The sequence below is a fragment of the Danio rerio genome, chromosome 25 (genome assembly GCF_049306965.1).
Source record: "Danio rerio strain Tuebingen ecotype United States chromosome 25, GRCz12tu, whole genome shotgun sequence".
Lineage (NCBI taxonomy): Eukaryota > Metazoa > Chordata > Actinopteri > Cypriniformes > Danionidae > Danio > Danio rerio.
This window is the reverse complement of record NC_133200.1, coordinates 11931759-11944548: the sequence shown is the minus strand read 5'-3', so window position 1 is coordinate 11944548 and position 12790 is coordinate 11931759. Positions and strand designations below refer to the sequence as shown.

Below are 12790 nucleotides of genomic sequence, written 5' to 3'. Positions count from 1 at the left end.
TGTTGAAATACTTCAGACACAAACATGGAGATTTTGACTGATGACAATGGACAAAAAAACACAGCAACAAATGGTCACTCAACGCTCACTTCAAAGACAAATAAAATGCATTTAAAAAAACTATAAAGACTGACTTTTTTGGTAACAATCTCCTTCCTTATCTGGAATTTAAACTTGGATGCTAGACAAATAACCAGCAAGTGCTATTTAAACACTGAGAAATTCACTTGATAGTGAAGAAAAAGAAAGTCAGGGCGTGGATTTGCGTATCGCCATCACGATAACCATCAGTGCACCCAGTAAACGTTGCCTTTCAAAATTCGTGATAATCTCTCCAGTCACCATAACCAACTGTATAAATGAGCCAGAAAGCAGCAGCGATGGCTAAAAGTGCTAGAGTCCTCACAGGAAGCTGGCCAGACGAGTATCATCATTAAAACTGCAGATGTGTGATTTTACAAAGAGGTGTATGTTTGCATGAAGAACACTAGGGCCTGTCTGCACAAAAGGTTACCGACGGTCATATCCACAGCCGCGCAGCTGATGACCCACTTTCACTGTAGACACCTAAGGTCTATTGTTCCAATGCATATAGTTGGCTGTCAACATCTAACAGAGGGAATGAAGAGCAGCTGAGAGGTTTCCATAGCACTTGCTAGATGAATGGGCCTTTTTAAATAATTAGTGGCTTACATTTTTTAGTTAAATGAAATTAATATTTCTAGTTTTCTCAGCTTACATCAGTCAAAACGAATGAACATATTAAGTTAAACTTTGTAGAACTTAAATGCATTTTTTGTCATATCCTTTTTTAAAAAGTGCATTTTGCATCATTTTTAATAGATTTAAAAGTTTAAGCAGCGTTAAAAAGACATAATTTACATGTATATCCCAGTTCCCAGTAGTAAGGGCAACGAATAATAACTTGACTTCTAGTTGATCGTTTGGAAAAGTGGCAGAAGGAAGATTTTTCAGATGAATCATCTGTTGAAGTGCATCCCAATCCTCACAAATTCTGCAGAAGAGCTATTGGAACCAGCATGGACCCAAGATTCTCACAGAAATCAGTCAAGTTTGGGGAAGGAAAAATCATGATTTGGGATTACATTCAGTATGGGGGCATACGAGAGATCTGCAGAGTGGATGGCAACATCAACAGCCTGAGGTATCAAGACATTTGTGCTGCCCATTACATAACAAACCACAGGAGAGGGCAAATACTTCAGCAGGAGAGTGCTCCTTCTCATACTGAAAGCAAAAAAAAAGTCAAGATGCTCAAGGATCGGCCAGCCCAGTCACCAGATATGAACATTATTGAGTATGTCTTGGGTAAGATGGAGGAGGCATTGAAGATGAAGTCAAAGAATCTTGATATACTCAAAGAGTCCTGCAAGAACGCTTTATTTTCCATTCCAGTTGACGCAAGTTATTTAAGTCATTGCAGAGATGTATGGGTGCAGTCCTCCAAGCTCATGGGAGTCATACACAATATTAATTATTTTCCATTGCACTTTATATTCCATACTGTACATTATTTCTGTTAAGTAACAAGAGTTTTGTCTAAGCAAAGTCAGACCTTACTGTATTAAATAATTAAAAATCAAGGCTTGATCATATTTTGGTGAAATCAACATAATCTCTAGAGGCCTTTGCCTTTCATATAAGTTAGTTCTAGTGAAGTCAAGTTATTATTTGTTGTTGCTAAAACTAATGTATATGTTAATATGTATATAAACAACGTTTGAAAACCCTTTTAAACTACAAATATTGTCAAATTTTACTTTTTTTTTTGTTTTGTTTTTTTACAAGAGTCAGGGATGAACATATTTACATAAGATAATCTTCATTATTTGTAAAACATGCTTTAAAAAAATTAAGCTGAAGTGTAAAATTCGTCTTGATTATTTTGATCCATATTGAAACGCCAGAAGAAGGCTTTTTAATAAAAGCTTCATTACAAAATAAAAAGTATTTTTAGTTATTGGTCTGAAATTTAATATTTGCATGTATGTGCCTGTCTTCTGGAAGCAAGTAACCCAATTCCTTAAAACTCAATTTGCACTCAGACCTCAGGGCAGATAAAAGATATGACGTCAGAAAGGAGAGAGTCAGGTCACTTGGCAGGTGCACGGCAACAAAGAGAAGAGGCTTGAAAGCACGTAGCCACACATTCACTCTTAGACGAAAAATCCTGCTTCCGGCACATGTCAGGCTTCCTCAGATTTACACTAATGAGACACTTTCAATCTTTGGTTACAGCTGACAAACCAGCTAGTAGCTCTTTGCTGAGAAATTACATAATGCCTGTACTGTAGCATAACAACACGTCCCTTGTGTGGATTTTCTGAAGCACAGAGAACTGAGCCAAGGACTTTAATAGAAGAGTCATGTCAAGTAGGGCTCTGCATTAGGACAACAAATATCATATGGACAAAATAAAACAGACTATTTTATTTTCATGTTCTATCGTATCAAAATAAAAATCCAAATGAGATCAAAGAAAGTTCAAGTCATTTTTCCAAGTCACCTATTGGTAAAGAGTTGAGTTTAAACATCGTTAAAACCATTCAGTTGATCTCCAGGTCTGGCAGGAGCACTTTTAGCTTAGCTTAGCATAAATCATTGAGTCAGATTAGACCATTAGCATCTTGATCAAATTTTTATAAGTACGTTTTATTAATTTTCCTATTTAAAAGCGTGTAGTTTTCTTTAATTACATTGTGTACTAAGACTGACAGAAAAAAATACACACACACACACACACATACATACATATATATATATATATATATATATATATATATATATATATATATATATATATATATATATATATATACACATATACACATATATATATATACATACACACACACACACACACACATATATATATATATATATATATATATATATATATATATATATATATATATATATATATATATAGTCTGCATTAGGCATTATATATATATATATATATATATATATATATATATATATATATATATTGTCAATATGGCTAGAAAACTAATTTCGGACATAAATAAAGTGAGAAAAAAAACACAAGAAGCAGTAAGAGCTTTTTTGAATATATACTTTTAAAGATAAAAAAATAAACAGTCATTGTGGTCAATATAAAAACTATTAATGGATTTAATTTAATAAATTGACCAGTACTAGAACTAGGGCTGCATAATATCGTGTCAGCATCAATATGAATAATAATGCGAGTCCGCAGTTGTCATGTCACAGGGATTACAGTTGACCAGACATTACAGTTAACAACATTGTGGAGTAATTTTAACCTGAAGGAGTACACACTAACCTGCACATTATTCAGACACAAGATGGCACCAAACAGTCGAAAACACAAATCTGACAGAAACTAAAACAGCTGATGGAGTATATACTAACTTGTGCATTATTCAGACACTAGAGGGTGCCAAACAGTCAAAAACACAAAGCTGACAAACTAAAACTGCTAATGGAGTATACACTAACCTGCACATTATTCAGACATAAGATAGCACCAAACAGTCAAAAACACAAAGCTGACGCAGTACACACTAACCTGCGCATTATCCAGCCACAAGATAGCACAAAACAGTCAAAAACACAAAGCTGACAGAAACTGAAACAGCTGACACAGTATACACTACCCTGCACGTTATCCATTCACAAGATGGCACCAAACACTCAAAAACACAAAGCTGACAGAAACTAAAACTGCTGATAAAGTATACACTAACCTGCACATAATTCAGACACAAGATGGCGCCAAAGTCAAAAACGCAAAACAGACAAAAATGAAAACAGCTGATTGAGTATAGACTATCCTGTGCATTATTCAGACACAAGATGCCACCAAACACTCAAAATCCGTAGTGTGACAAACAATCACACATATATGAATGTTGATGTAAGTAAATAAATGTGAACCTGAAATAAATTTAAACTTAGTCTGACAGCATTTTATTTCCATGCGTTGTTAAGGCCTGACTATAAGAATTTCAAACAAATGTAAACATTTGGGCACAATAAATTAAACGTTTGTTGCTTAACGGTTAATTGTACTCAATTAAAATGGAACAGTGTTATTTCTATTATTATTATAATACAGTGATTATTAAATTTGTGCTTCTAAACACTGTTAGACTCCACAGAAAATCATAAATCATTGTTTTTTCCTTCTTTTGTCCGTTGAATTAACTATGCCGGTCATTTTTAATGATATTTTATGCAGATACAATCCCCTACACAATCATCCCAGTCGATCTAAATTATGTCAAGTCATCTGTTGAAATTGCATTTATTTCACAGTGAATAAAAATATCGCAATGTCAGTTTTTTCCAATATCGTGCAGCCCTATTATATTGTGATATGAGATTTGTGTAGGCAATAGTATTTTTCTAGAGGTAATATTAACCGTGTTGCAAAAAATAAAAATAAAAACTGCCATTTCTGTTTTGTTCAATACAAATAAACCATTGCACAGCGAAATTTGGGGGCCAACATAAGGGCAAAACATTCATGTGGCTTTCCACAGCTCTGCAAGAAATCGAGACAAAGAAGAAAATGTGTTTCTCTCCGTAAACAAACTACTAGGACTACTTCTGCTGACTGCTAAAACCAAATCAATCAAACTTCATTTGGCTGACAATTTTTCTCACTGTCCAAAACACACACATAAAAAAACACGCTGTGCATGCATGCTAAGCAACAAGAACGAGAAACTCTTCTTCTAGCAAACAAAATATCTGACATTTCTGAGATGTTCATGGGAAAACGTCTTGCTGTTTGAAAGCTGCTCCAAACCAGTTGAGTCTGAAAGGCTGGACTTTCCTCAAGTATGTGCTGAATCAGAGAACAGAGTCAAAGATTTTGTCTGTTGGACGATTTTATTAAAAAGCAAGAGGCCCAGGAGACTTGTGTGTTATCCGTGGTTGATGGAGACACTCAATAGAAGTGGAAAAAAAGGACATTTGGAGCAAGAATACATTAGGAAAGATAAGTTTTATAATATATCTATTGATTCCACATCATCCACACAAAGCATTGGACGTCTGGAAAACATTGAAACCTACATCCTCCATGGGGAGAATCTGGCTTCCTGGGATCTGTGTGTAACCATGGTGATTTCTGATTACTCAAAGCTGACGAACGGGACTCTCTTGACCTGCTTTCCCAAATACAATTCAGAGAAAACCGTATTGTCATAACGAGTGCCTGGCTTCAGAAGAGTCTTCTATGTTACAAATTAAACTCGCATTAACCTTTTTGCCATGAAAACTAAACTTAAACATTTTACTGTATTTCTGATCTAATAAATGTTTTGAGCTTTAATGACTTCTTTAAAAACTGATCTGCTTACCTTTAAATGCTAGTTACCACAGCATAAGCAGCTGCAACAACATGCTGTGCAATACAAGTGCGGATATTATATGTAATTCCATAGGCCACTGCTGACTGGAGGGAACAGGATAGTAACGCATATTAAATTATGCAAGGTGCGTCCCAAACCGCATCCTTTTGCACAAATTTATTTTGTAGTGTAAATTAAAAGTATTGCATTTGCACTGAGAAAAAAAAAGCGCACTTTAAATGCACAATGATGTACTTTTTCGAAAGTAAAATTACCAAAAAATTACTTTATTAATTTTGGATTATGTAATCAAAATATAAAGACATTTACACCACCTCCTGATGGTGAATGCAGTTCAAATGGTAAGAAAGACTGAACAATATATTGACTTAAAATTGCATTAGCAATTTAGCAAAAACTGCGACTGTCTTGAATATCATCCGAGTAAAATACAGTGACGTCAGCTGTAAATCTCCTCCAGAAGGCCGGAGGGCACTCTCGAGTTGCACAGAACAAGCCAATATGCCCAAAAGAAACCCAGGAAATTTATGGGAAATAACAGGCTGCATCTGAAATAATATACTTCCATACTACATAGTATGCAAACAGTATGCGAGCCGAGTAGTATGTCTGAATTCATAGAATTCGAAAAACAGTATGCAAGAAGTACTGGATGACCTACTACTTCCGGCAAGATTCTGAAGTGCGCATCTGATGGACACTACACTATTCCATGATGCACTGCAAGAGAATTCATGGAGTGAAGCACTGCTAATGACACGGGTAGGTCACGTGATCATGACAAAATGGCAGATGTAGTAAATCTGAGTTCTACTCATACTACTGACATTGATACTGTACAGAACGAACTTTTTTTAACAGTCGAGTAGTACATTTTAATTAAAATGCAGTACCTACTGAGTAGTAGGTGATTTTGGAGGCAAATCTTCGGATAGTAAATCTTCATAGAGTAGGATAAGCTGAATAAGATGTTACCGCTTACATTAGATTCAATGGGATTAACAAACACATGACCACGAAAACATATGGTTTATCAGAGTTCTTATATTTTTCCTCATAATTATGTATACAACGCTTGTCCCTTCTTAGAACACTAATATAGAAATAGTAGAAGACACTACATTTCACAGAACGACTTATTTCAAACACTTGACTGGAGCTATGAAGTAACTTTTGAATAAAAACGCTATTATATGTTGAATTGCACGTGCTTTCGGGTTTACCATTAACAAAATTTACTGCAAATAACCGTAGTTTACAAAGAAGCTATGCAAAGAGCTGTCAATATTGATTATTTGTGATTTGACTGGCACATGTTGATATCGCATGTGATGGTTTGTGTAGTTTGGCAGAGAACTATGGCTTTGTGTAGAAAACTAACCTCAAAGTGTCTTTTCTGGTCAATGTTGACCACCAACTTAGATTGGATTATGAGCGATACTGTGGTACAATCTTTCCCCGATGATCAATCCCCCAAGAATTCTAATCAGTCAACTGAATACTAATCTCGACAGGAAACATCGACCAGAAAGAAGCTAAAATGGCATTCTCTGTAATGGGATACAGATGAAACCTCTTTCTTGGATTTCATCTGCCAGTGCTTTCGTCTCCATAATCACATTCACTGTTTGACAACTATGTTTCGAGGAAGGCACAGACACGGAATTTGGATAAACAATAAAAAATTTTTAAAGAAGTTTGAGCCCTGTGCCATTTATTCCAGTTTTCACATGCGGTTCATTAAGGTGGCAAATACCTGGAGAGTATTGAGGAAATTAAAAAATTTGAGGGGTTATTACGTTTTAGATCTGGCCAGAAAAAGCAAGATTTCCATGTGCAATTCCAAAAAGAGTGCAACAGTAAGTCACAGGGAGCAGGGGAGAACAATGGAAAATGCAAATACCAACTCAAGCATAGTGAGGATAGCAAAATCATTAGGCTAGATCATTTGTTTTACATACTGAAAATGTTATAGATCTTATGTTTCTTTCTATTAGGTGCTTTCTGATAATTCAATCTAATATTGCCCATAAGCATGGACAATTTACACTTGACTGTAAAAAAAGACAATGGAAAATAATACAGAGAGCAGCAGCTTTCATTTCTGCTTTGAAAGCCACAGACATACACAAAGTGCTTTTACATTTTACACCTCAGTAGTTCAAAAACATTCTAGTTCACTAAAACCAACTCTCTCGGATTTGCAAATAAATCAGTATTAATGTTGTCTCATTTAGCTTTTTCAACGTGTTGAAAAACCTGACCGCATGAACATATACACAGTGTGCGAATTGTACATTGACGAATGGGGGTGGGGTCAAGTTTTTCGGTTATATTCGGTAATATGCCTCAGTGAACTAAATTTATTTATTTACATACATCTTGTTTTGATGTCCTTTAGTGGGGATCAAGCATTAATTAGGGGGGGTCGGACCCCCTCGAACCCCCATGTAATTCGCAACTTGCATATACAATGCAATCACCAAAATAAAGGTACACAAGTTGTCACTGGGGTGGTACCTTTTTTTAAACATTCACATTTTTACTTAAAGGGTCTATATTGGTACCTTAAAAGTATTATATTAGTACTTAAAAATTAAGAAGAAAACTTTTGTACAAATAAGTACCCTTGAGATATTAATTAACCTCTTCTGTAAAAATTTGTAGGTACCACCCCAGTGACAGCTCACATACCTTTATTTCTGAGAGTGTAAAAACTTAATCCAACTAATGCATTTTTCACTGTCTCTGCAAGTAGTAAAAGTGGACAAACTCTAAACATGTTGGACCCTGTTTACACCTGTATTTACCTTTGTCCACCTGTGCTCAGATCAATGAAAAATGCAGGTGTTAACAGGCCCTAGCAAAAGTCCTGAAGGAAAAGAGCCACTCAAGAAGGACAGACCCAATACAAAACACACACTGGAAGCTTTGTGAATTCCAAAGCTTCCAGACGCTACAATAACAATCTAGGGAACAAAAAAAGCATATTTGGAATAACAAAATGCAGGGAAAACTTGTGTGTTTAATAACAGTCTACACTGCCTTTGTGTTTGATTCCGACATTTTCAAAGGCTAAAAGTAATTTCAACTAGGGCTGCACAATATATAGCTTCAGAATCGATTTTGCAATGTGCGCATTCACAACAATAGTCACATCGCAAAGATATGCAATGTCCAGTCTGAATTATAGTTGACCCAGAGTTACAGGATTGTGTTTAATCACTTTATTTATATGGTTTATGCAAAAAAAAATAAAAAAATCTCTTACTTAGAATTTTTGTTTTGTTTTTAGTCAAAATATCGACAATTCATAGCGAAAACAAGATTATTTTACCCACCCCACTGGCAGATAAATTCCTTAAAACTAGCAATGAAACTCTTAATTTACATATATACATATATATATATATATATATATATATATATATATATATATATATATATATATATATATATATATATATATATATACATACATATATATATATATATATATATATATATATATATATATATATATATACATACATACATACATACATACATACATACATACATACATACATACATACATACATACATACATACATACATACATACATACATACATACATACATACATACATACATATATATATATATATATATATATATATATATATATATGGTTCAGAAACAAGACAATTTTTTTATTTGCATTGTGGTTATTCAAGTTCTCTACCTGAATACTGTTGGACTCCCCAGAAAACTGTCAAATAGTGGTATTCAAACTATCTTGTGAAACTGTATTCCTATCGCAATATTTAATTACAGCGATATAAAACATAGGAATGCCAGGTTTTTCCAATATCGTGCAGCCTTATTTTTAACTTAGGTGCACTAATATATTAACAAATATACACAGAGCAAAGTCTCATAATCTGATGTGATAAATTTAAACAGACCTACTGCATGCAAATATCATTAAAATTATTTTGCACGCTTTGACTATGATGAAGTTTAAAGAGACTTGTATTAACTTAAATGTTACAAGATTCTATTTCAGACTTTGAAGAGGAAAGACTGATGGTAAATGCGAAACCCTTCTGTGTCAGACTGCAGAATAATAAAATGCTAAAAATGTGATATAAACAAACTATTCTAAAGAAATTATTTCAGACTGGCGGGACTTTCAATCTGTCTCTTAATATCTATTCACAAAGTACTGTTTAACTTAAGGTCAAAGCTAGACAAAATAAGTCGGAAAGGTAAAAGTAAAAAACAACAAACAAAAAAAATGTTTTATATCCGTCTTATCTAAGTGTGTATAGGCACATGGGTAGAGAGGAGTGTATACTTCTGAGAGTGTATATATACACACTGGTAGATTAAAATTGTGTGCATATATATAGTGCTCAAATTGAAAATGAATATTTTTATCAGTGAATATAGGCAAGGCAAGTTTATTTATATAGCACATTTCATACACAGTGGCAATTCAAAGTGCTTTACATTAACAGGAATAAAAAAGACAAGTTTAGGAACATAAAATGCAGATAATAAAAATTATTAAAAACAGATAAAAACAAATTAAAATGAGTTAAAACAGGTTATAAAAGAATGAAAAAGAAAACGAAAAACATAATAGTGCTATCTGTCGGACGTACTGTAGCACAGTGCTTATACAGTAAAGGCACAGCTAAACAGATGTGTTTTCAGTCTTGATTTGAATGTGACTAATGTTGGAGCACATCTGATCATTTCTGGAAGCTGATTCCAGCAGCGAGGTGCGTAGTGGCTGAAGGCGGATTCACCCTGCTTTGACTGAACTCTTGGAATTTCTAGTTTATATGATTCTAAAGATCTGAGTGATCTGTAAGGTTTGTGTTCAGTGAGCATATCTATAATGTATTGAGGTCCTTGGCCATTTAGTGATTTATAGACAAGATAATACTTTAATATAGACAGTGTATTTCGGTTCTTTTAAACAAAACAGATTTATGAAAAAGATATATTTATTAAAATAATATTTTAGTCACCAAACATATTTAAAAATGGAAACAAATACAATTAAAGCTAAATATTCAAAAAAAAAATACAACCTTCAAAAAAATTTTTTTTCAATTTTTTAGCTTCTCTTGTTTTTTTTCTTTTTTTATATTTTTATTTAATATTTTTCTATAACATATAGATTTGTGTACAAGTTTTTGGACCGGTATTATCGTAAGTTATTTTGTTAGATAAGCTCCAGATCAGGCTTCAGTACTGACTAATCTAATGACAGTAGTAAAGTTGTTTTTTTATTTGAATATTCAGACATTCTCCTTTATAATATAATTTCAGAAAAGTATTCTTCGCAAATTCTAAATAGGGAATTCATATTAGCAGCCAGAGACTGTCAAAGTATAACATTGTTTACAGTGAATTAGATAGTGTTAATGCTGTTTAGAAGTCATACTTGCATGCTAATTCCAACCAAATATTCAATGTAAACAACACAGAAACTTCTAAATGAACGAATGTGCGAATATAAAACCAACTTTACCTCTATAATCTAATGTATATATATATATATATATATACATATACATATATATATATATATATATATATATATATATATATATATATATATATATATAATATATGCGCCAATATAATATTGTAGAGCTTCCTACAAAAAAAATATACATTTAAAAGAGAGATTTGTGAGGGGTGTACTTATATATGCCAAAAACTGTACGTGTGTGTGTGTGTGTGTGTGTGTGTGTGTGTGTGTGTGTGTGTGTGTGTGTGTGTGTGTGTAATTAAAGGATATTTAAAGCCATTAAACCTAAACGTCCCTAAGTGCCTGCTGGAAAGCTGATAGGCGTTTTGGAACATGATAGTTTTATAGCTTGTCTAAAACTACCATCTGACCAATACATACGTATTTAATTAAAATGACATTTCCAATATAGTGCGACTATTACGACGACTGTTTGCGATTAGTTATAAATGTCATACGGAAAAAACGTACCTAAAAATCGAGTTATTTAGAAAGTACTCTAACGTTACTTGTTTCATAACTAACATCAACTCAATAAATACATTAGTAATAAAACAAATGACATGAGATACAGTTACAGGCCAGCCAGAAACCAGATACAACGACAAAGGTACAGTTAATTTAAGATGGCTCTACCAGCAGGACTTCACTTGTCGTTGCAGGTTAATGTGACTAAAACAAAATTCTGCCCCCTAAACACAAACCCTCGACCCCTGGTAACATCGTATAACAATGACTTTGTTTGGAAACTCAAATATATCTTACCTCGAACGCTGCACTGCTCAAAGCGTGCTTCTTTGGTTCACTCTCATTCCTTTTAAAAGCTCACAAATCCCCATCCGACATTGTTTCTTTTGGGACTCTGGTTGGTTACCCCAAACACGCCAAACTGTGCTTCAATCCAACAAGTTGTTCAATGTGGACGTCTCGAGGCAAACTACTGAGTTACAACGTTGCGTCTGACTGGAAGTAACGCTTTAAAATGTAACTAAACAACTCGAGCATTACAGTGTTGCAGCTTTTATTCGGCGCTGCGGGATTTGACGAGTTTAAAAGGTCTCAGAAATGTAGAGACACAAATCACTTTGTTAGTTCCACTGTAGCAACTTCTATTCTTCAAGCCCGCATGTCTGATAGGGGCGGGACCAGCAGTTTTGGGAGCAGTGTCTCTTTACCGACTCTGACTGTCGCATGCCTGACAGTGTGTTCATTCAACCGGCTTCAATAGAATGTTTGTTCAAACTTATTTTCCGTTTTGTTGTAGGTATTTGGAGTTATTAATGTGATGTTTTGGGGTTAATTTTAGGGTTTGGCCTTGATAGTGTTTGAGTGGCGTTTAAATGTTTCATTTGTTTAATTCATGGATATTTATAAGTGATGACTGTCTGTTTATGAAGCGATTGCTGAATGCCAGTGTGTTCTTTTTAGTTGTCAAGTGTTTCGTATTTGAAACTCAATGCCCACTGGAAATATATACAATGATATTGGCTGACCTCTGGTGGCCGGTTGAATTATTACAAGGGATCCTCGGACTGGATTAAATTTGGAGCCAGATCAGTCTAAAAAATAATAACTTTTCAAAATGAAATTCATACATGCACAGCACAAATCACATTGACAAAATCAAATTTGTAAACACAATTCAAGAATTCAGAATTAAAAATCATAAACATTTTCGCCAAATGAACTATATTTATGTATTTTTGAATCGTATTTTGAATTTCCGAATTGGATTTGTGTATTTATGAATCGGAGAGAATGTGGCGCAGTAGGTAGTGCTGTCGCCTCACAGCAAGAAGGTTGCTGGGTCGCTGGTTCGAACCTTGGCTCAGTTGGCGTTTCTTGTTCGCGTGGGTTTCCTCCGGGTGCTCCA

The 12790-nt window shown here is 34.1% G+C and overlaps 1 protein-coding gene across 50 annotated transcripts in view; it reads right to left on the bottom strand.

Annotated features, from left to right (window-relative positions):
- The window catches only part of akap13 (A-kinase anchoring protein 13), a 197600-nt gene extending 185536 nt beyond the window's left edge, over positions 1-12064 (bottom strand). For all 50 annotated transcript variants that reach the window (XM_009297839.5, XM_021470632.3, XM_021470634.3 and 47 more), the window contains exon 1: positions 11683-12064. The gene's annotated coding sequence lies outside the window, so the exon portion shown is untranslated. The remainder of the gene's footprint in view (positions 1-11682) is intronic.
- Between the last annotated feature and the right edge of the window lie 726 nt (positions 12065-12790).